At 39.2% G+C, this 26,133-nt stretch overlaps 1 long non-coding RNA gene across 2 annotated transcripts in view; it reads right to left on the bottom strand.

The window, feature by feature from the left end:
- Positions 1–5,091: 5,091 nt before the first annotated feature.
- The window catches only part of LOC108945425 (uncharacterized), a 33,367-nt gene continuing 12,325 nt past the window's right edge, over positions 5,092–26,133 (bottom strand). Inside the window, exons 2-4 of one of the 2 annotated variants that reach the window (XR_004507404.2) lie at positions 6,936–7,025; positions 6,666–6,776; positions 5,092–5,370 (exon numbers count right to left, since the gene is read on the bottom strand). This is a non-coding gene — a long non-coding RNA (uncharacterized lncRNA). Of the gene's footprint in view, positions 5,371–5,959; positions 6,239–6,665; positions 6,777–6,935; positions 7,026–26,133 lie in introns of those variants that run through there. The other variant, XR_011415123.1, reaches the window with a different exon arrangement.

The following is a 26,133-nucleotide window of genomic DNA, read 5'->3' as shown; positions in this document are numbered from 1 at the left end:
ACCTCTTAGTTGGAAGTTGGCAGAAAACCAGTAAATGATTGAAGATAAATTCTTATAATTAATCATAACTATTAGTAGTAATTATTTTATATTTATAAATAAAACATATGTTATAAATTTTTGGGCCTCTATTTTTGGGGGCCTAAAGCTTTCGCTTTAGTCGCCTGGGGTTGAGCGGGCACTGGATCCAATCTTTAAAGTTTTATTGCTGAATATAGTACACTTTTAAGCTTATGCGAAATGTAATATTTATTAAAATTTTAGTAATTTTTGTATATATATCTATACTCTATATAAAAGTTACTAGAGTACTATTTTAGTTGATCCCATAGCTTGGTAGCTACATCCGCCACTGTAGCAGAGGGGTAAAAATGAAATTTCAAAGAGAAACAATACATTGTTGAAGAAAGCAAAGTTACAGCTCAACTGACTCTAAATTATTACCAAGATTAACTATTATCACCTGATCTGGCAATACCAGCTTAAGCAAGCAAGATAATGCTGCTGTTGATGTATAACTGTGATTAAAGGCGAGCCGCCCGAACTTTTACTGGTTTCGGATAAATTTTCATCCTTCTATTTTGCATATTGTACCGGAGAGGTAAAAAGAAATTCAAAGGATAAACTATTGCCAATTGGAGAACCAAAAGTAAAAAGTATCCGACTAAATTGTTACCAAGATTAATTATTTACCGCCTGATGTGGCAATTCCAAATTAAATAAGCACGTAAATGGTATGTGTTATAAAACAATAAAAGAAAAAGAAGAGTAGTGTAGAAAAAAGTAGAGAGAGAATTCTTATTGATTTGGGGTCAATTACAATAGAAAAGAACCTCTCTATTTATAGTCTATTTATAGAGGATAGGTGACTTAGCCATAAAGAAACAAACTCTAAAATCTCTCTAAAATATAGACATTTACCACAAATGAAATACTATTTATAACACTCCCCTTTGAATTTCTGTTCAACAGATAATATGCCTCATTAAAATCTTAACTAAAATAAAACCTAGTGGAAAAAAATTCTAGTGAAGGAAAAAAGAGTACACATATCTAACAATACGTCTTTCGGTTGCCTCGTTAAAAACCTTGCAAGAAAAACTTAGTGGGACAAAACCTTATAAGGTAAAAAGAGTACAACGCGTATTAGCTCCTCCTAATGAAACAATCAATTCACATCTTTGATTCTTCGCATTCCAATCTTGTGCACCATCTTCAAAAGATCATTGGTAGATAAATTTGATAAACAAATCAGCCATATTAACTTGACGAATACGTTGCACCTTGAAACCATCATTGTTGATAGATATGTAATGTCTTCATATAATATCGCGGAATGGACTTTTTCAATATCTCCGTAGAGGTAAAAATTCTCGCTATCACATTATCATGCTTATAGTTATAGCAAGATACACATGTGAACAAATTGCACTTGGGATATGGTACTTCATGACCAAGAATTGTATATGCTTTAAGCGATTTAAATCCTTCAATGGTTGTCATATAAGCCATATAAATAAACTTTAGATGCATATCAAGTTTTCATCTCATGCGAGATATATAAGATAGATAAAAGTGATTGCACACACCATTGACTTTATACTTTTAAGTGCTTGAACTGCAAGTCCAAAACTACATGTCTTTCATATGAAACCAATTCTATTTGAATTGTTTCTCCAGACTTAAGATCCTCATATATATTTAGCATTATCATAGATGTACTCGACGATAATTTTATATCGGTTCCAACCTCTTTTTTTCATAAAGACATAACATAGAGATCTCTTCATTCATATTTTCAAATGCCTGAACCTCTCGTGAGTATTATGTCATATGATCTTCTTGATCACTTGCCTTCTTATTATGATCATTTTGATCATTTGTTCATCTATATATATAATTTTATTTAAAATCGATTTGTCTATACAATTTAAGCGTACCATAGACTTTGTCTATCTAGGACTTATTCTAATAGGAACATTTGCAGTGAGAATATAGTTATTTTCTTTGGGTCAGCAAATGCGCCTGGCATGCTTTGCAATATATTGCAGATAAATTATCTTTTTATGAACTTCAAGTTCATATTATCTTATTCGAGGATCTAGATGTACAAATGATAGTTCATTCCATGTAATTTTTCTCAATTGTTTATCTTGTCTCCCCCTCATGTTAGAAAAATTAACTTGCTTACTCAACTTTAGAAACCCACCTTTGTGCGTTATGGTGTTAATCAAAATATGCACCGCACATAAATAATAATAAGATGGTTTTGGTTTCTGACCCTGAACCACTTATGAGGGGGAATATAATATACTTTCGTATATAACGTATATCAAACTGATATAGATAACTTTGTTCTCATAAATAATATTTTAGCTATTAAGTGGAGGCACTCAATAAATTATTTTGCTAAAACAACTGTGATGTAAACAATCTTATCAAGATGAACTGTCTTGAATAGAAAATTTAAAAATTATGCTTTAAATTAAATTATTGAGCAAGTTATCCCGCAAACTATCACGACCCTAATTTTTCTCCGTAGGATATCATGATGGAACCCAGTCTCTAAGACTAGGTAAGCCTAGCATACATGAAAAATAGCTATCATTTTACCAATAGCTATCATAAAAAAGGACTCTGCAACACAACTGAACATAACTCCCAAAATTCGGTGATACCGAGTCATAAGCTCTACACGAGTGTACTGAACATCCCTATACAATAATATCTATAAAAATGGAAAATAAAATAGAACTAGATAGAGGATGACTCCGAGGCCTACAGACGCCAGCAGGTATACCTTGAAGTCTACGATCCAAGCTCGACTTAGTGATGCCTAGGCTGGTATGAAGTACCTGAATCTGCACAAAAAGATGTGTAGAAGTGTAGCATGAGTACACCACAATGATACCCAGTAAGTATCAAGCCTAACCTCCATAGAGTAGTGACGAGGTCGGGTCAAGACACCTACTAGAATAATTAAAGAAACTGAGCAGGTATAGTACGGTATGATAATAAAAGCAAGGGAAATGAGACAAGGAAGAAATATAACAAGAATAGGTACACTGAGACTAAGGCAATTAATACATCATGGAAGAAACACATAATAAGAATACCAAGGAAATGATGCAAACAAAACACAAGTGATGTAAATGAAAGGTATCAACAAGAATTACTACCGAGGTACCGCCTCGTAGTCTCATTTCACAAATCAAATCATAATCTTTTCTTATATCACCGCGAGAGTCTTACATTTAGTTTCTGAAAATTATTTTCTCGAAATAGCTACCCGTGTTTAGCCCACATTATCACACCGCGTGGCTTCAAGTAGTTCCCCTACTAGCAACACGCTTATCAAGCCCGTCTTATCTCACCGCATGCATTTCAACTCTAATCCTTATACCACCACATGTGTATCAATATCACAACATATCACAAATCGTACTTCAAGTGCCCAATACCACAACTTGCCAAAGAAGTCAACAATAATAGTGTTTTCACAATAAATAGCCCATGGCTCAATCACAATATGTACAATAGTTTCAACAATAGCAACCGAAAGTGAATGACTCAACAAGAATAGTATTCAACAATAAGATATTCCAAGAAATAACAACTTCAAAGAACTCAATAGTTAAATATTTAATAAGGAATTGAGAGAACAATGATTTCAACTAAGCATGTAAAGGCAATTAGCAAGTAAGAGGTGAGACAAGTATTTACAATGTCAAGTAAGTCACGTACGGATAGGTTAACGATGATGAAGATAACATGTTATGACAATTCAATTAAAAGCAAGAAAAGAATCTACATAATTCTAACTGGTCAATTACCATATTTAGCCCATGTACCCACTGTCACCTAGCATACACGGCCCTCACGTACCACAATTAACAAAAAAATAACACCGATCCAAAGGGATAATTCTCTCCCTCCCCTCCCCCCCCCCAAAGTTAGGCAAGATACTTACCTCAAAATACGCTAACTCAATCAACTAGTAAGCCCTTTCCACGATTATCTAACTCTGAACGGCTCGAATCTAACCAAAATAACTTTATACCATAAATACAAACTATAGGAAACTATTCCGAACAATAAAGTTGCAATCTTTAAAGAAAAATAAAAGTCAACTCAAAAAGTCAACCCCAGGCTCGCGTCTCGGAACCTGACCAAACTTATAAAATTCGAACACCAATTCGATAACGTGTCCAACAATACAAATATTACTCAAATCCGACCTCAAATCGACTTTCAAATTCTTAAAATTTGGTCTATAAAGTTTCATAATTTTTTTCCAAATTTTTCAACTCAAATCACTAATTAAATGACAAAAATAATGACGATTCATGTATAATAGCCAAATCCGAGTTAATATCACTTACCCTGATGATTTCCATGAAAATCCCTCGAAATATCTCCACAAACCGAGCTCTCTATGTCAAAAGATGAAGAATAAAATTAAACCCTCGAACTTACCCTTTTCTGCTCAGCGATCTCGCATCTGCGAGCCCTCAGCTGCATCTGCGGCTTCGCACCTGCAGAATTTTTATCGCAGGTGCGGCCCTCACTTAGGCCCAGCTTCCTTGGCTTCTACGGATGGCTTCTCGCTTCTGCGAGCCCGTTTCTGCCGAATTTTGACCTCTCATGCGGTCCTGATAAGTCCCCCCCAGTTCTGCTTCTACGAAAGAAATGTTGCACCTGCCACTACAAGAAAAAAGGCCTTTAGCGAAGGGAAATTCGGTCGTTAAAAGTCCTAATCCGGTCGCTATTAGTCAATAGCAATCGGAAAAAAATCAGTCGTCACCGGTCGTTAAAAGCACCGACGTTAAAAGTTCACGACCGGATTTCAAACCGGTTGTTAAAGATCCTTTAGTGACAATAAAAAATCCCGTCGTCATAGCTTATTTTTAGCGACTAAATTTTCCCTTCGTTAATTATTTTTATGGTCGCTAAAAACCTATAACGCCAACAACAAATCCAATTAATGTTAGTGCTTTTAGTAACATGCTTTTACATTCGTTAATTTTCTATTAACTATTACTATAATGATATATTTAAAACCTATATACACACAGTTGCTCCAGAAATATAAGAAATAATCAATATTACTATAAATTTCACAGTTAATTACAAGGAACAAAAGCAAAACACTACAAAAAATATACTTATCCAAAATGGACAATAAACTTGTCAATTCCTAACCAAACAGAAAATAGATTGTAGCATTACAAATGGAAAATCTGTTAAATAACTCCTAACAAAAGAGAAAATAGACTCCTCTTCTAGTTGAACTTGTTCTTTAGCATTTTCAGTTGTTACTTGCTCTGCACTTTCTTCAAGGACAGGTTCTTCAGACTTCAGTTTTCTTATCTGTTAAAAGAACAAATTCTTATCAGTCCAATAAAAAATACTCCTAAAAGCTTCTACTTTTTATTCCTTTTCACATTCCCACAAAATGCAGATTAACCACAAAGAAAGCAAGCACAATTTTATAGGAATCATCTAAATATTTGAAAAGAGGACTAAATTGACTGAAACTTCCCAAAGAAAGTAATTACAATTTATCACACAAGAGTATTCCAGGAACAATGAATATTGAACTAGAAGAAAGATCGAAATGAAGACTAACCATAACTAGCTAATGTTTTAACCGAAAAAAAATCAGTCGTCACCGGTCGTTAAAAGCACCGACGTTAAAAATTCACGACCGAATTTCAAACCGGTCGTTAAAGATCCTTTAGCGACAATAAAAAATCCCGTCGTCATAGCTTATTTTTAGCGACTAAATTTTCCCTTCGTTAATTATTTTTATGGTCACTAAAAACCTATAACGACAACAACAAATCCAACTAATGTTAGTGCTTTTAGTAACATGCTTTTACATTCGTTAATTTTCTATTAACTATTACTATAATGATATATTTAAAACCTATATACATAAAGTTGCTCTAGAAACATAAGAAATAATCAATATTACTATAAATTTCACAGTTAATTACAAGGAAAAAAAGCAAAACACTACCAAAAATATACCTATCCAAAATGGATAATAAACTTGTCAATTCCTAATAAAACAGAAAATAGATTGTAGCATTACAAATGGAAAATCTGGTAAACAACTACTAACATAAGAGAAAATAGACTCCTCTTCTAGTTCAACTTGTTCTTTAGCATTTTCAGTTGTTACTTGCTCTGCACTTTCTTCAAAGACAGGTTCTTCAGACTTCAGTTTACTTATCTGTTAAAAGAACAAATTCTTATCAGTCCAATAAAAAATACTCTTAAAAGCTTCTACTTTTTCTTCCTTTCACTTTCCCACAAAATGAAGATTAACCACAAAGAAAGCAAACACAATTTTATAGGAATCATCTAAATATTCGAAAAGAGGACTAAATTGACTGAAACTTCCCAAAGAAAGCAATTACAATTTATCAGACAAGAGTATTTCAAGAACAATGAATATTGAACCAGAAGAAAGATCGAAATGAAGACTAACCATAACTAGCTAATGTTTTAATAGATACCATAACTAGCAAATAAAATATATTGAGCATTTCCCAGTCAAATTTTAAACTTCCAGGTATTCTTTTATATTTAAACTGAATGTAAAAAGTTCTATTTGATCTACATATCCGAAAATGACCATAAACAGTGGAAGGCATTACCATCATCTGGAAAAGTAGAGTATGACGTTGTTCCTCTCTCCAGATTAATGTGTATTGGAAGCAAACCTTCATCTGAAAAAGTTCTATTAAGTTCTAAGATACATTCTCCACCTGAAATGGGAACATATGCCATTCGGTCACTAGCAAAACATTGATTTCAAGTATGTGTAGCTTAATCATTGTCTGCTATGCCAAAATTTAGAATTGTAGTTTTATTTACTAGTAGCTATCAAGAAGTTATATTTTTTTAGAAATTCTATTGGCACATACCTTCTATTGATACTTTGAGTCTCCTATCCTTTGCGAAAGAGCAATAAATTCAATCTGCTTAAAAGCAGAATCTGCCAGGATACTATTACCCTGAGAGCAAGGAGCATAATAATTTTATCAAATGTACGCTAGAACTATATAGATGTAATTACATATGTGTTCAATGTGTTCGTGCATAGAAAATTTACATATTATACATCACATGCCACGAAACTGAAATATTCAAATTTCAAAAGATAGTCATAGGTGTGCAAAAAAGAATTCTGTCCAAGTGTTCAGGAGGAAAAGAACAAGTAAAGAAACCATATAATCCAATAGCTACACAACAGCCTCACGGCCATGCAGCTCCCCCATATTCCCCAAAGAAAAGAAATAAACAGGAATTAAAAAGAAGAGAGTTGGATTCCCACAGGAGAAAATTTCAGCAAAAGCATCACAAGATGGCTGGCTGCACAAACAAGTTGAGAGTATGTGGAAAGGTTTCCTAGAACTGCAATTGCTAAGTTGCAAAGGACATATTTCTCCCAGCAAGCTAGAGTGAGTTGGGAGAACGCATGGAAGAGATGCGAGAAAGAGAGAACAAAGATTGGATCATAAGATCCTTTACGTATATATAAGAAAATTAGAGCATTTAGTAACCTTCTATTCTTCATTCACACAATTCCCCTTTTAGATACTTTTCTCCTAATGATGTAGGGTAAAGCATCAAATGAATCGTCAAATAAAATTTAGAACAATGTCCTATATCCCTTTCAGCATGAGATACATGAGTTATACTACAACGGAAATCAACTTGAATTTGATAGAGTTCAAAATTATCCCTGTCCACCCAAAATTATGGGGATTCCCATGTGACAAGTTGATAATGTTGTAATGGATGCACTTTATTGGAAAAACTCATGTGAGTCAGTAAATCAGTTGTTGAAACAAGCAAAAGCATTTAAAAAAATAAAAGGAACATGAGTTATTTTTGTCAAGGTATGCTCCACTAGCACAGCAAATACTCTACCATTATACACTCTACTAGCACTATAAACACTTTACCTTCCTCTAAGTAGTGCAATGGTCATTCAATGATAAAAGCAGAACAAAATAAATCAAAAAATAAATTTAAGATTGTCCTTTCTCACTGGTCATCAGTCTCCTCAGACAATGAAGCACCACAATTAGCAACTTCAAAAAGCCATTTTATCAGCCTCAAAATACATATTCCAACACTTCTAGAATTAGAAGAAAGTCAAAAAATAATCCTAATTAAAAGGAATTAACGAAAAATCATTTGCAACATGCTCATGACGACTAAAGTTCTTTCGATTTGATGATCCCTACAACTATTCTTTTTATTGCTAAATATGTTTGATTTGCTCACTGTACTTTCTTATAAGAAGACATCCACTGAAAAATAGACTAACCATGATTACTAGAGTCTTAAAATGAATGTAAAGCTTGCATTGCTGATGCATTTATAATCTTATTATTTGGCTATTACTTGTTGTTCTCTTACCTTATTTACCTTTCGTAGAAACTTTTCAAGGTGTCAGTTTTCTAGCTCAAAAATTATAACTTATTGAAATTGGCTAACTATGATAGTATTTCAAATGCTATAGTATTTGACTATTTCTAAGAAGGTGGATCTTTCACTGTTGTATTCCATTGTTATTTCCCTTTTCAGTGCTTATGTTACTCTACTTTTCTGGTATCTATCATTTTTATGTTGCCTCAACAAGGCAATTATGCTGCTATATGGTATAATATTTTGTAGTTAATCAAATTTTTGAGAAGATATTATATTTCTTTATTCAAATATGTATTACTAAAAATTAAAACACGTATTGCAAAAACTATTGTCTGAAAAAAGTTCTTAGAGTGTATTTAGAAGTGGGGATGAAAGATGCTAGTTCTAAGGTGTCACGACCCAAACTCCCTCCCTATAACGTCGTGACGGCACCTAGTCTCTACGACTAGCTAAGCCTAATAAATTGCGGAAAATAACAAAACGAAAGTAAAACTTAGCAACTAACAGCAATGGATAACTGAATTACTAGTAACAATGCCGCTCGACATGTACAATAACTAACACTCTATAAATACACAGTCTTTCTAAAATCCGAAACATCGTAAGTCACAAGCTACAGAAGGTAACTAGTATCTCTATACACTAGAGTCTAATAAAAGAAGTACGGAAGGTAAATGACATAGGATAGAATAGAGAGGGACTCCGAGGTCTGCGGACACGGCAGATGTACCTTGAAGTCTCCATAAAACAGCAAGCACTCTCAGCTAATAATGGGGCTGATAGAAAGTACCTGGATCTGCACACAAAACATGTGCAGAAGAGTAGCATGAGTACACCACAACGGTACCCAGTAAGTACCAAGCCTAACCTCGGTCGAGTAGTGACGAGGTCAGGTTAGGCCCACTGGTAAATAATAAACAAGGCAGGAGAATATACAGTATAATAAGAGTCTAGAATTTAACAAAAGGAAACACAGCAAGGCAACAGTACAACACAGAGGGGGTAAACAACACGGGATCTCCCGAGAAACCGTCTCGTAGTCCCTAAGTAAAGAAGCAAAGAGATCTCCCGAGGTACCGCCTCGTAGTCTCAAAAGTAAATGTGCAGGGAGAACTCCCGAGGTACCACCTCGTAGTCTCATAAGTAAATATGCAGGGAGAACTCCCGAGGTACCACCTCGTAGTCTCATAAGTAAATATGCAGGGAGAACTCCCGAGGTGCCGCCTCATAGTCTTAAAAGTAAATGTGCAGGGAGAACTCCCGAGGTACCACCTCGTTGTCTCAAAAGTAAATGTGCAGGGAGAACTCTCGAGGAACCGCCTCGTAGTCTCAAAAGTAAACACACAGCTCAAACCGATAAATACAATAGTTAACAGCAATATATACTGATAAAGAAGAAGGAAAAGCAAGAAATCAACTAGGTATGCTTCATAGTGTTCAAATAAGAAGTTAAAGCACGTAGACATGCGATATTAGACTAAGAAGGATAGCTACACATATTGGAATAACTCAATTAAGAATGAAAACAGACTAATACTCATTTAAACGGTATAACTCAAATTAAAGGAAAAACAGATTACTACTCAGTAAAATAAATCGAGTTTTACAACAAATAGCCCACGTACGTACTCGTCACCTCACGTACACGGCGCTCACATATGACAATAGTATCAAATCCTAAGGGGATTCCCCTCACATAAGGTTAGGCAAGCCACTTATCTCGAACCAAGCTCAATCAATCAGTAAGAATACCCTTTCCTCGATTGTCCAACTCTGAATGGCCCAAATATAGCCAAAAATAATTACATACCATAAATACAACTATAATAGACTAATCTAATTAATGAAATTAAGATTTTAACAAGAATTTCGAAAATCGTCCTAAAAAGTCGACCTGGGCCCACGTCTCGGAATCGGGTAAAAGTCATAAAATATGAACGCCCATTCACTCACGAGCTCATTCGAACCAAAATTATCCAAATTCGATATCAAAATCACAATCAAAACTAAAAAACCTATTTGAAGAGCCTTCCAACATTTTCCCAAATTTCTCAACCAAATTCCTTAATTAAATGATGAATTCAACTATAGATTAGTGAAATATAACCATAAACGAGTTAAGAATCATTACCCCAAAGTTCTCTCTGAAAATTCCTTGAATTATCGTGTCAATCCGAGCTCTCAAAGACCCAAAATGAAAATGAGATCAAACCCTCAATTTTTCCCCTTTTCTGCCCAGCGATCTCGCACCTGCGAACGTCTAGTTGCATCTGCGACGCCGTACCTGCTGAAATTCCATCGTAGGTGCGTAAATGGATTTGTTTGATCAGGTGGTCTCACCTGCGTGTGCGTACCTGCGGACAATGGTCCGCTTCTGCGGTCTCCCCCTCCAGCTCACTCTCCGCATCTGCAGAACTTCAAGCGCATCCGCGGGCTCACAGATGCGGAAATTCCCTTGCACCTGCGACCCCTGGCCATCTCCTCATCCCCGCTTCTATGCTTGACCTCTCACATGTGCGTGTCTGCACCTTCGGCCACCCCACCGCAAGTGTGATTACACCAAAAGCTTGAAAGCTTCAGCAATTACACACGTCCAAATTTTGATCCGTTAAGCATTTGAAACTCACCCGAGGCCCCCGGAACCTCAAATAAACGTACCAACCAGTCCTATAACACCATACGAACTTAGTCGAGCCCTCAAATCATACCAAACAATGCTAAAAATACGAATCACCCTCCGATTCAAACTTAATGAACTTGAAACTTTAAATTTCTATAACCGATATCAAAGCCTATCAAATCACGTATGATTGACCTCAAATTTTGCACACAAGTCATAATTGACATTACGGACCTGCTACAACTTCCTAAATCGGAATCCGACCCCGATATCAAAAAGTCCACTACCGGTCAAAATCTCCAAAAATTTGACTTTCGCCAAATCAAGCCAAAATCAGCTACCGACCTCCAAAACACAATCCAGACACGCTCCTAAGTCCAAGATCACCCAACGGAGCAAACAGAATTGACAGAACTCCATTCCGGAGTCGCCTTCACACATTTCTAACTACGGTCAAAATCCTAAGACTTTAGCTTTCGTTTTAGGGACTAAGTGTCCCAAATCACTCTGAAATCATAACAAAACCTCCCGGCAAGTCTCGTAAGCAGAAAAGGATACGGGGGAAGTAGTAAATAGGGGATCGGGGCTAATACACTCAAAACGAACGATCGAGTCATTACATCCTCCCCTTATTAAAACAATCGTCCGTCCTCGAACGAGCATAGAGACATACCTGAAGTGATGAAAAGATGAGGATAGAGGCTGCGCATATCATGCTCGGTCTCCCAAGTTGCCTCCTTGATCGGTTGACCCTTCCACTGAACCTTCATGGAAGCAATGTTCTTTGACCTCAACTTTCGAACCTGCCTGCCCAAAATAGCTACCGGCTCCTCAACATAAGATAAATCCTTGTCTAACTGGACTGAGCTGAAATCCAACACATGAGACGGATCGCCGTAATACTTCCAGAGCATAGAAAAATAGAATACTGGGTGAACTCCTGCTAGACTAAGAGGTAAGTCAAGCTCATAAACAACCTCCCCAACTCGCCGCAACACCTCAAATGGACCAATGAACCTTGGTCTCAGCTTGCCCTTCTTTACGAACCTCATAACACCCTTCATGGGTACACCCAGAGCAGGACCCGCTCTCCAACCATGAATGCAACATCGCGAACCTTCCGATCCGCAAAACTCTTCTGTCTGGACTGGGCTGTGCGAAGTCAATCCTGAATCACCTTAACCTTCTCCAGAGCATCCTGAACCAAGTTTGTGCCCAATAACCTAGCCTCGCCCGGCTTGAACCAACCCACTGGAGACCAGCACCGCCTCCCATATAAGGCCTTATACGGTGCCATTTGAATGCTCGACTGATAACTGTTGTTGTAAGCAAACTCTGCAAGTGGCAAGAACTGGTCCCAAGCACCCCCAAAATCTATCACACAAACGCGGAGCATATCCTTTAGTATCTGAATAGTGTGCTCGGACTGTCCGTCCGTCTGAGGGTGAAATGCTATACTCAACTCAACCCGAGTACCCAACTCCTACTGTACAGCCCTCCAGAACCGTGATGTGAACTGCGTACCCTGGTCAGAGATGATAGATACCGGTATGCCATGAAGCCTGACAATCTTGCGGATATAAATTCGAGCCAATTGCTCGGAAGAATAGGTAGTTATCATAGGAATGAAATGAGCTGACTTGGTCAGCCTGTCCACTATCACCCAAACTGCATCAAACTTCTGTTGAGTCTGTGGGAGTCCAACAACGAAATTCATAGTGATCCGCTCCCACTTCCACTCCGAAATCTCTAACTTGTGAAGCAACCCACCTGACCGCTGATGCTCATACTTCACCTGCTGGCAATCTAGACACCGTGATACATATTCCACTATGTCTTTCTTCATTCTTCTCCACCAGTAAATATGTCTCAAGTCCTGATACATCTTCGTGGCACCCAGATGAATGGATTACCGTGAACTGTGAGCTTCCTAGAGAATCAACTCACACAATCCATCTACATTGAGCACACATAGCCTGCTCTGCATCCTTAATGCACCATCATCTCTAATAGTGACCTCCTTAGCATCACCATGCTGAACCGTGTCCTTAAGGACAAGCAGATGGGGTGTAACACCTCGAAAAATTTTGAAGAACTTAAGTGTAAAGCCCGGTAAAAATTTGCAAAGAAAATATTATTTCATGGTGCCGGATTAGGCTTATGTGTTTGAGGATTATAGAAATTCTTCACGGCTCGGACCTTTTGGGTTGAACAATGCATGTGAAAGTAAAGGAAAATTTTTGGCAGAACTGTGCATTTCTGCGGTCCATTATGCGACCGCAGAATCACTCTTCGGACCGCATAATGGCCGCAGAGTGACGCAGTTATTTGGGTCTGTTGGAAGCAATTATGCGGTCGACTATGCGACAGCATAACTGTTATGCAGTGTACTATGCGATCGCATAACTGTTATGCAGACCGCATAGGGACCGCAAACTCAAGCAGATTTTTGGTCATTTTGGACACCAATTATGCGATCGATATGCGGTCCGCATAATCATTATGCGGTCGCATATGCAACCGCAGAACCTGTTCGGAGCTCCACTTTTGGGTTTTTAAAACCCGACCCTACTTCGTTAAATACACGCTTTGGGTCATTTCTGAGCAAAAATCTGATGTTTTAGAGAGAAGGGAGAGTGTTTTAGAGAGAGGAAAACCCTAGGCTAATTATTCATCAAGTCTTGCTCAAATCTTGGAAGATTAATAAGGAAAACCCACAAGTTCTTCATCTAAGAGGTAAGGTTCCATACCCTAGTTTTCAATTTCGAATTTGGGTAGAAGATGATTGATTAGGAGTATGATTCATGGGTATGAGATTATTATTTATACATGCATGTACCAATAAGAATTGTGGGAAGATTGTTGAGCTAAAATAAGTAAGGATTGGGTTGTGGAGTGAAGGAAATCTTGTAGGAGAACCTTGTGGTTAAAATTGCACACCTAGTGTTTGATAAAATGCTCAAATGAGCTGAGACCATGAATATCTTCCTAATTGTTGTTAAATTTTGTTATGTCTCAAAATAGATTGGGATTGCTAGAATTTTCAGAACGTTGTAGTAATTTAAGGAAAGCTCAATTGAGGTATGTTGGCTAAACTTTCTCTCTTGGAATTGAATTCCATAATGTTACCGTGAGTTTCAAAGTATGGGTTGCGTATTAAAATGTTGTGGCTTTGAATCATATTTCAAATGAAAGCTAGTATGCCAAATTGTGTGAGAAAATCTCAATATTCTTAAGACTCTTAATTGCTCATATGTGTACCTAAAGTCTTGATTGGGAATGTCTTATTGTTGATAACCTATAAACATGGTTGGAAGTGAAATCAGTGAATTGGGAATATAAAGTGTGGCCAACGTGCCAATAGTGAAAGGTATACTTGTGGCCAATGGTGCCGATGTAATGAAATAATGTGAGAAAGGTTATGAAATGAACTTTGACTCAACTATTCCAAAATTTACTTCGACAATATAATCGGCTAAAAGTTTATGAACTCAAGTGATGCCCATATGTGGCTATTTTAGCTAATGCTATGCTTTTTAAGTAATTTTCAATGTGCTTTGCATTCTTACACATTCGTGAGTGGAAATTGTGTATGATTATAATTTGTGCTTCGATTGCCAATCATTTTACTCCATTTATTGGAAAGAAATCGATTATGTTTAAAGCCTTCATTACTAATGAACTTAAAGTTGTGATTTCCGAAATATCCTACTTGTTGATAATTATGATGATGATCTATGAACGGGAAGAAATGAAAGTGTGGAATATAAAATACGGCCATTGTGCCATGAATAAAGAATCATATGTATGGCCAAGAGAGCCAATGAAATAATAATGTTGTAAGTGGTTGAAAGTACGGATTAGGTAATATGTGATGTGAAAGGTTATGAGATGTACGTATTTGTACTTTTGTTTTCAATGTGTTATGAAACCCTATGGACGGTCTATGAAACGCATAGGTACATTATTTTATGAAATCCTGTGGACGGTCTATGAATGCATAGGTACATTATGATATGACATCCCGTGGACGGTCTATGAAACGCATAGGTACATTATGTTATGAAACCCTGTGGACGGTCTATGAAACGCATAGGTACATTGTGTTATGAAACCCTGTGGACAGTCTATGAATGCATAGGTACATTATGATATGAAATCCTGTGGACGGTCTATGAAACGCATAGGTATATTGTGTTATGAAACCCTGTGGACGGTCTATGAAACGCATAGGTACATTGTGTTATGAAATCCTGTGGACGGTCTATGAAAGCATAGGTACATTGTGTTATGAAATCCATTTTGATATGAAATCCTGTGGACGGTCTATGAAATGCATAGGTGCATTGTGTATAAGAGGTATAGATGTACGGTATGAATAAACACTATGGACGGTCTATGAAATGCACAAGTGTATAATATGATAGGTGAACACTAAGGACGGTCTAATGAGACACATTATTAATGCAGATAATAGGTGTTCCTTTTGTTTTCCTTGTTTGTATAGATTGTTTCAATTACATTATATTATTTGTTCCATGTATAGATCATATGGGCATTCTATTTTGAAAGACGATTTCTAGCTATACATACTAGTGTTATTCGACAGTACTAACGTCCCTTTTGCCGGGGCGTTGCATCTTTAATGGATGCAGGTGGTTCTACAGCAGGTGGCATTGATCAGTGATAGCAGTGCACTCCTTTCAGCCGATTTGGTGAGCCCCACTTCATTTCGGGGTCATGTATCTTTTGTTTCTCATGTACTTTGTGTTTGAGGTGTAGCCGGGGGCCTTATTGCCGGCATTTCCATATTACTCTTCAGTTGTACTTAGAGGCTCCGTAGACAGGTTGTGGGTGGTATTTTATGTTGGGAATTGGATTATAACTGTTGGTATTTGGCAACATATTTTTCATTAAATCTATAAACTCGTACTATTTTGAAAATATTGAATGATGTTGTTAATGGGAATGAAATAGAAGCGGTCAATGAAATCTCTTCAGTATTTGATTAACGGAGTACATCTCCTATTTATTCACGAATTAAATTTGGGTAGAAGGAATTTAACAGGCTTGCTCAGTCGGGTTCACTCGGTTGAGCGCCGGTCGCGCTCCTCGGTTTTAGGGCGGGACAAACTTGGTATCAGAGCCTAAGGTTTTTAAGTGTCCTAGGATGTCTCGGAGCCGTGTCTAGTAGAGTCCTTATTATCATTGTGTTGTCGACCACATCTATAATTAGGATGCTACATGGTCATTTAGGAATAGTACCCTTCTTTCATGTTCTTGATTGTGCGGTAAAGCTGATTGTAAGATTGTTCCTCCGTTAACTGGTGCCTTACTCTAACTTTCAGTATATGGCGCCTAAAAAGAATGCAAGAACTGGCCAAAGGGCCAATGTCACCCCAGGAGTGGCAGCTGATCATATAATTGATGATGCGGGTGAGCACCCAAGGAGTGAGGATATTCCTCCAGTTACTACACTGCTTGATTCTACTACAACTGATCAGACTGCACCTGTCCCTACACCTACTAAAGGTGCAACAGTTTCTCCAACTGGTGTTCCAGTTCTAGTTCCACCTCCAGCTTTCGATTCTGATGTTTCTGATGTTGATGTTAGGGGAGCCATACAGATGTTGGCACAAATAGTGGCTTCCCAGACCCAGAGGTCAAATATTGCACCCACTTCTTCCAGTCAGCCAGGGGATTCTACTAGTTCCAGGGTGAACAGGTTTCTCCAGTTGGATCCTCCAGTGTTCACGGGTACTGACCCAGAGGAAGATCCCCAGGATTTCATTGATGAGATGCACAAAACTCTCAGAGTTATGCGTGCTACTAAAACAGAGGCAGTGGAATTGGCCTCCTACTGCCTGAAAGAGGTGGCGTATTCTCGGTTTGAACTATGGGAGGAGTCCCGTGAAGAAGGGAGCCCTCCGGCAAGGTGGAGTGAGTTTACTAATGCTTTCATTGATCACTTCTTGCCTGCTGAAACTAAGGCGGCCTGTACCGTTGAGTTTGAAAGCCTGAGGCAAGGTAGCCTGAGTGTATGGGAGTACCATATGAAATTCGCGCACCTGTCTAAGTATGTTATTTACATGGTTCCCACTATGGAGGCTAGAGTGCGCCGATTTGTGCAAGGACTTAGTCCCTTGGTAATTAATGAGGCCGCTACGGCTGCATTGAATTCTGATATGAATTATGGAAAAATGATGGCGTTTGCTCAAGCTACTGAGGATCGAAAGTTAAAAAGAAAGAGAGAGCTAGATAATAAAAAAAAGACCCAATCCACAGGCAATCTTAGTGGATCATACAGTGGGGTTAATAGTGGAAGGGCATTACATAGGAGAGTGTGATACAGACACGCGCAGTCAATTGCTCAGTCTTCAGCTAGAGCACTACCATCAGGGCCTGATCAGCAGCGGTAAGGCCATAGTAACCAAGGCAACCATGGGTCTAATCAATAGGTCCAGTCGAATGGGGATTCTCCGCTGCAGCCAAGGCCCCCATGTCCCAAGTGTGGGAAACGTCATTTGGGAGTGTGCCGACGTGGCACGGATGAATGTTTCGGGTGCGGAGTCAAGGGCCACCAGCTAAGCCACTGCCCCAATAGTCAAGGGACAGCAAGTAAGTCCCTCAACCCCAATATTAGGATATCCTAGCTATGTGGTTTCACTTGTGAATATTTTAGTTTCTAACAAATATCATGAGCATGTTGAATTGAAAGACATATTCGTCGTATCTCTAGTCCTCTCATATAGGATCAACTATTGTGAAGGGTTAAGCTGTCAGAATGATAATAATATCACAAGTGCTCAACTTCTTTTTCATCCTCGTAGGCTTGTGGCAGAGATTCCTTTTTATCGATGCCTACTAGGCAATTCTATGCCTCATGTGTTGAATCAATGATGTCATCACAATGATTAACCATGTCAGCACTATTGGTAGTAACCTTCATGTTTCTTAGGATATAACCTCCTGAAATACCGTGCTCAGTACCTTGATGGATTTTTGAATAATTTTGGCCAATCTCGAACCTCGTTGTTCATATTTATTGAAACCAATGGGGATTGAAGGTTCAATCATGTCAAAGAAGAAGCGTCATTCCGTGATCATATATATGGGATAGGAAGTTTTATGGTAATATTCAAGCTAGCACATCTTAAAGAAATTGTTGGAGGTTGCCAAAGGTTTACTTTGGGTATTCGGCATATAGATTTAGAATGGAAGAAAGTGAACGGGTTATTCTAAAAGATTTGTCTATGAATATATTGTGTGAATTGTTAAGGAAGGTAAAGTATATGTAGTCACATCAGGCCTTTTGAAATCTTGAAGGAAATAGGCCAAACTATGAGTATGATTTTTCCCTATTATTGTCCTCCGTATACTGGTGTGTGTCTATGTGTATGAAGGTGGAGTTAATGAATAATTTGATTATGAGGAGCAACTATTTGCTATCCTTGTTAGATAAGTCCAGAAGTTAAGATTGCCTCCGTCAAGTGCTATGGCGAAACCAATAGGTTGAAGAGGTTACTTGGGAGGCCAAGGAAGAAATGAAGAAAAGTATCCTTACTTCTTTGAATAGCTATGTATTTACAAAGTTGTGAATTATGAAAATTCTAAAAGTTGCTTTCTATGAGTTATGTATCATTTGTACAATTGGCATAAAGGGTGTTCCCTTCTGGTAATACCATATACCGCTTGCGAGGCCACAGTTTGTGTTGTTTTGTATTATGTTACGTCGTTGGATTACGTATATGTTGTTAGGGTATGTTTTATGGGCTCTCTGACAGGTGGATAGGCCTAGTTACAAGGGAAACTCTTGCGAAATTTTTGGAAATTTTGCGAGTTAGTCAAATTTGGGGCTGCTCGAACGTGGTATGAAACAAACTGAGTTGCATAAGATGTTAATAACAGGTTTTGACCCTCATTCGAGGACGAATGATCCTAAGAGGGGGAGAATGTAACACCCCAAAATTTTTAAAGAACTTAAGTGTAAAGCCCGATAAAAATTTGCAAAGAAAATATTGTTTCATGGTGCCGGATTAGGCTTACGTGTTTGAGGATTATAGAAATTTTTCATGGCTCGCAAGCTCGCCACGGCTCGGACCTTTTGGGTTGAACAATGCATGGGAAAGTAAAGGAAATTTTTTGGCGGAACTGTGCATTTCTGCGGTCCATTATGCGACCGCAGAATCACTCTGCGGACCGCATAATGGCCGTAGAGTGAAGCAGTTATTTGGGTCTATTGGAAGCAATTATGCAGTCGACTATGCAACCGCATAACTATTATGCGGTGTACTATGCGACCGCATAACTGTTATGTGGACCGCATAGTAACCGCAGACTCAGGCAGATATTTGGTCATTTTGGACACCACTTATGTGACCGATATGCGGTCCGCATAACCATTATGTGGTCGCATATGCGACCGCAAAATCTGTCCGGAGCTCCATTTTTGGGTCTTTAAAACCTGATCCTACTTCGTTAAATACACGCTTTGGGTCATTTTTGAGCAAATATCTGATGTTTTAGACAGAAGGGAGAGTGTTTTAGAGAGAGAAAAACCCTAGGCTAATTATTCATCAAGTCTTGCTCAAATCTTGGAAGATTAATAAGGAAAACCCACAAGTTTTTCATCTAAGAGGTAAGGTTCCATACCCTAGTTTCAATTTCGAATTTGGGTAGAAGATGGTTGATTAGTAGTATGATTCATGGGTATGAGATTATTATTTATGCATGCATGTACCAATAAGAATTGTGGGAAGATTGTTGAGCTAAAATAAGTAAGGATTGGTTTGTGGAGTGAAAGAAATCTTGTAGGAGAACCTTGTGGTTAAAATTGCACACCTAGTGTCTGATGAAATGTTCAAATGAGCTGAGACCATGAATATCTTCCTAATTGTTGTTAAATTTTGTTATGTCTCAAAATAGATTGGGATTGCTAGAATTTTCGGAACGTTGTAGTAATTTAAGGAAAGCTCAATTGAGGTATGTTGGCTAAACTTTTTTTCTTGGAATTGAATTTCATAATGTTACCGTGATTTTCAAAGTATGGGTTGCGTATTAAAATGTTGTGGCTTTGAATCGTATTTCAAATGAAAGCTAGTATGCCAAATTGTGTGAGAAAATCTCAATATTCTTAAGACTCTTAATTGCTCATATGTGTACCTAAAGTCTTGATTGGCAATGTCTTATTGTTGATAACCTATAAACATGTTTGGAAGTGAAATCAGTGAATTGGGAATATAAAGTGTGGCCAACGTGCCAATAGTGAAAGGTATACTTGTGGCCAATGGTGCCGATGTAATGAAATAATGTGAGAAAGGTTATGAAATGAACTTTGACTCAACTATTCCAAAATTTACTTCGACAATATAATCGGCTAAAAGTTTATAAACTCAAGTGATGTCCATATGTGGTTGTTTTAGCTAATGTTATGCTTTTTTAAGTAATTTTCAATGTGCTTTGCATTCTTACACATTCGTGAGTGGAAATTGTGTATGATTATAATTTGTGCTTCGATTGCCAATCATTTTACTAAATTTATTGGAAAGAAATCGATTATGTTTAAAGCCTTCATTACTAATGAACTTAAAGTTGTTATTTCCGGAATATCCTACTTGTTGATAATTATGATGATGATCTATGCAAGGGAAGAAATGAAAGTGTGGAATATAAAATACGGCCATTGTGCCATGAATAAAGAATCATATGTATGGCCAAGAGGGCCAATGAAATAATGATGTTGTAAGTGGTTGAAAGTACGGATTAGGTGATATGTAATGTGAAAGGTTATGAGATGTAGGTATTTGTAATTTTGTTTCCAATGTGTTATGAAACCCTATGGACGGTCTTTGAAACGCATAGGTATATTGTGTTATGAAATCCTATGGACGGTCTATGAAACGCATAGGTACATTGTGTTATGAAACCCTGTGGATGGTCTATGAAACGTATAGGTACATTATATTATGAAACCCTGTGGACGGTCTATGAATGCATATGTACATTATGATATGAAATCCTGTGGACGGTCTATGAAACGCATAGGTACATTGTGTTAGGAAACCCTGTGGACGGTCTATGAAATCGCATAGGTACATTGTGTTATGAAACACTGTGGACAGTCTATGAAACGCATAGGTACTTTGTGTTATGAAACCGTGTGGACGGTCTATGAAACACATATGTACATTGTGTTATGAAATCCATTGTGATATGAAATCCTGTGGACGGTCTATGAAACAAATAGGTGCATTGTGTATAAGAGGTATAGATGTACGGTATGAATAAACACTGTGGACGGTCTATGAAACACACAAGTGTATAATATGATAGGTGAACACTAAGGACGGTCTAATGAGACACATTATTAATGCAGATAATAGGTGTCCCTTTTGTTGTCTTTGTTTGTACAGGTTATTTCAATTACATTATATTATATGTTCCACGTATAGATCATATGGGCATTCTATTTTGAAAGAGGATTTCTAGCTATACATACTAGTGCTATTCGACAGTACTAACGTCCCTTTTGCCGGGGGCGCTGCATCTTTAATGGATGCAAGTGGTTCTACAGCAGGTGGCATTGATCAGTGATAGCAGTGCACTCCTTTCAGCCGATTTGGTGAGCCCCACTTCATTTCGGGGTCATGCGTCTTTTGTTTCTCATGTACTTTGTGGTTGAGGTATAGCCGAGGGCCTTGTTGCCGGCATTTCGATATTACTCTTCAGTTGTACTTAGAGGATCCGTAGACAGGTTGTGGGTGGTATTTGATGTTGGGAATTGGATTAGAACTATTGGTATTTGGCAACATATTTTTCATTACATCTTTAAACTCGTACTATTTTCAAAATATTGAATGATGTTGTTAATGGGAATGAAATGGAAGCGGTCAATGAAATCTCTTCAGTATTTGATTAACGGAGTACATCTCCTATTTATTCACAAATTAAATTTGGGTAGACGGAATTTAACAGGCTTGCTCGGTCGGGTTCACTCGGTTGAGCGCCGGTCGCGCTCCTCGGTTTTAGGGCATGACATGGGGTCATCATACTGATGCTCCCTGAAATGATCATAAAGAGAAGATCGAGAGACCACACAAGCCAATACTTGACTCGGCTCGAAAATATCCAATCTAACAAACTGGTTGGCCAAGGCCTAAACATCCAATGCCAATGGCCTCTCTGCTTCTGGTAAATATGTTAAGCTCCCCAAACTCTCCGCCCTACGACTCAAGGAATCGGCCACCATATTGGCCTTCCCGGGATGGTACAAAATAGTGATATCATAATCTTTAAGAAACTCCAACCACCGCCGCTGACGCAAGCTAAGATCCTTCTGTTTGAACAAATGCTGTAAACTCCGGTGATTGGTGTAAATCTCCCAAGGGACACCGTACAAATAGTGCCGCCAAATCTTTAAGGTATGAACAATAGCTGTTAACTCAAGATTGTGGACAAGATAGTTCTTTTCATGTACTTTCAGCTATCTGGACGTGTAGGCAATCCCCCTACCGTCCTGCATCAACATCGCGCCGAGACCAATCCACGACGCATCACAATACACAGTATAAGACCCTGAACCTATAGGCAATACCAATACTGGGGCTGTAGTCAAAGATGTCTTGAGCTTCTGAAAGCTCTCCTGACACTCCTCTGTCCACCTGAACGGAGCACCCTTCTGGGCCAGCCTGGTCATAGGTGCTGCAATAGATGAGAAACCCTCTACAAATCGATGGTAATACCTCGCCAAACCAAGAAAACTCCATATCTTTGTAGCTGAGGATGGTCTGGGCCAACTCTGCACAGCTTCAATCTTCTTCGGATCCACCTGGATCCCATCACTCGATACTACATGACCCAAGAATGCCACTGAGTCTAGCCAAAACTCACACTTTTAAAATTTTGCATATAACTTCTTTTCTCTCAAGGTCTGAAGCGTAGTCATCAGGTGCTGCTTATGAGCCTCCCGAGTATGGGAGTACACCAGAATGTCGTCAATAAACACAATGATGAAAGAGTCAAGATAAGGCCGGAACACACTATGCATCAAGTGCATAAAAGCTGCTGGGGCGTTGGCCAGCCGAAAAGACATCACAAGGAACTCGTAGTGACCATACCGAGTCTTGAAAGCAGTCTTCGGGATATCTGGCTCCCGAATCTTTAACTGATGATAGCCTGAACGTAAGTCAATCTTGGAAAACACTCTGGCACCCTATAACTGATCGAATAGGTCATCAATACGAGGCAATGGATACCTGTTCTTCACTGTGACTTTGTTCAACTGGCAGTAATCAATACACATCCGCATAGAACCATCCTTCTTCTTCACAAATAAGACAAGAGCACCCCAAGGTGACACACTGAGCCGAATAAAGCCCTTATCAAGCAACTTCTGTAACTTCTCTCTCAATTTCTTCAACTCAGGAAGAGCCATACGATACAGAGGAATAGAGATGGGCTGAGTGCCCGGCAACAAATCAATGCCAAAATCAATATCTCTGTCGGGCGGCATGCCCGGAAGATCAGCTGGAAATATATCTGGTAAATCCCTCACTACCGGGACTGACTCAACTGTAAGGGTATCAATACTGACATCTCTCACATAAGCTAGATATGCGTCACACCCCTTCTCAACCATTAGTTGAGCTTTAAGAAATGAAATAACTCTGGTGGGAGTATCCTCTAAGGTACCTCTCCACTCTAATCACAATAATCCTGGCATAGCCAGCATCATGGTCTTAGCGTGACAATCAAGAATAGCATAATGGGGCGACAACCAGTCCATATCCAAAATAATATCGAAATCCACCACTCATCAATAATAAATCAGCTATGGTCTCAAAACTACTGATAACAATTAAACACGACCGATACACGCGGTCCACAACAAGAGAATCTCCCACAGGAGTAGACACATAAATGGGGAACTCAAGGAAATCCTGAGATATACCCAAATACGGGTCAAAATAAGAGGACACATAGGAATAAGTGGAGCCTGGATCAAATAAAACCGACGCATATCTATGATAGACCGAGACAATACCTGTAATGACAAAGTCATAAGCAATTGCCTCTGTAAGAGTAGGAAGAGCATAATATCGGGCCTGGCCTCCCCCTCTAGGGCGACCTCGACCTCCCCGACCTCCACCTTGAGCTGGCTGAGTAGGTGGGGCGGTAACTGGTGCTGTAATCATAGCCTGAGGACCCGGTGGAGCACGCTGTGCCTGAGAAGTCTGTGGAGGTGCACCCCTCCTAAGTCTAGGGCAATCCCTTACCATATGGCGAGTGTCGCCACAATCAAAATAAGCTCTCGAAGAGCGTGGCTGCTCTGACTGGCTAGAGCCAGGTCTGCTGGACTGCCCGCTGAAAGTACCCCATGCAGGAGGCATACTAGACACTGGTGGTGGATAATAAGGCTTCTGGGGCCTAGAAGGGGCCGGAATACCACTGACGGCTGGAAGAGCTGAATGAATGGGGTGGCTCACATAATCCCTACCATGGCGAACTGCAGCTGGGGTACGAGTACCACTGTAAGTGCCAGATTCTTGAGACCTCTTGGCCTCCCTCTCCTCTCTATCCCGAGCAAGCATACCCTCCAATCTCCTAGTAATACCCACAACCTGCTGGTAAGAAATATCCATTTCTAACTCCTGGGGCATGCTAAGCCTGATACTGGGGTGGAGTCCCTCAATAAACCTACGAACCCTCTCTCGAACTGTGGCAACCAAGGCTGGTGCATGTTGGGCCAAACCACTGAAGCGAATTGCATACTCTGATACAGTCATAGCACCCTGGCACAACTGCTCAAACTCCGCGCGCCATGTGTTTCTATGACTCTGAGGAACATACTTCCTCAAGAACATGTCTGAGAACTGAGTCCATGTAAGTGAAACTGCCTCATCCAGACTACCCAACTCATAAGCACGCCACCAGTGATAGGCTGCTCCTCTAAGCTAGAATGTAGTAAAAGAAACCCCACTCGACTCCACTACACCCATAGTATTGAGAATACGGTGACACTCTTCCAGAAAACCCCGAGCATCCTCTGATGCAAATCCACTGAAGGTAAGAGGGTGGTACTTCTTGTACCTCTCGAGTCTGAGCTGCTCCACCTCAGAAACTGCTACCCTAACCACGGGCTGAGTAGGAGCTACCGGCTGCATTGGTATAATCTCTGGAACCTAGTCGACCTGAACCCGCTACTCTGGAGTACCGACGACGGGAGACTGTGCTCCTCCCCCGGTCTGAAATGTGGCTGGAGAAAGTGGAATCAATCCAGCCTGAGCTAAGGTGCTGAGCATGCTCAGAAACTAGGCTAGAGTCTCCTGAAGGGCTGGTGCAGCAACATGTATCTCAGGTGTCTGCCCTCCAGTTGGAGCTACTAGGGGCTCCTCTGTAGCAGCTCGTGCGGGTGCTCTAGCTGCGCCTCATGGACGTCCTCGGCCTCTACCCCTGCCCCGGCCTCTCGCGGCTCTAGCAGCGGGCGTGGGTGCCTGGTCATCAGATCCGCCTGTACGTGTCCTCACCATCTGTGAGAGAATAGAATACAGAAGTTTAGAATTTTGATTTCAATAAATTTCGCACGAAAAGGAATCGAAGAAGTATACTTTTTCCTAACAGTTCCATAGCCTCCCGAAGATAAGTACAGACGTCTCCGCACCGATCCACGAGACTCTAATAAACTGACTTGTGACTCACGACACCTATGAACCTAGAGCTCTAATACCAACTTGTCACGACCCAAACTCCCTCCGTATAACGCCGTGACGGCACCTAGTCTCTACGACTAGGTAAGCCTAACAAATTGAGAAAAATAACAAAACGAAAGTAAAACTTGGCAACTAACAGCATTGGATAACTGAATAACTAGTAGCAATGCCGCTCAGCATGTACAATAACCAATACTCTATAAATACATAGTCTTCCCAAAACTCGGAACATCGTAAGTTACAAGCTACAAAAGGAAACTAGTATCTCCATACACCAGAGTCTAACAAAATAAGTATGGAAGGTAAATGACATAGGAGAGAATAGAGGGGGACTCTGAGGTCTGCGGACGCGGC

This window comes from Nicotiana tomentosiformis, chromosome 3 (assembly GCF_000390325.3).
Source record: "Nicotiana tomentosiformis chromosome 3, ASM39032v3, whole genome shotgun sequence".
Lineage (NCBI taxonomy): Eukaryota > Viridiplantae > Streptophyta > Magnoliopsida > Solanales > Solanaceae > Nicotiana > Nicotiana tomentosiformis.
Note: the sequence above shows the minus strand (reverse complement) of the source record. Positions and strands in the feature narration are given on the sequence as shown.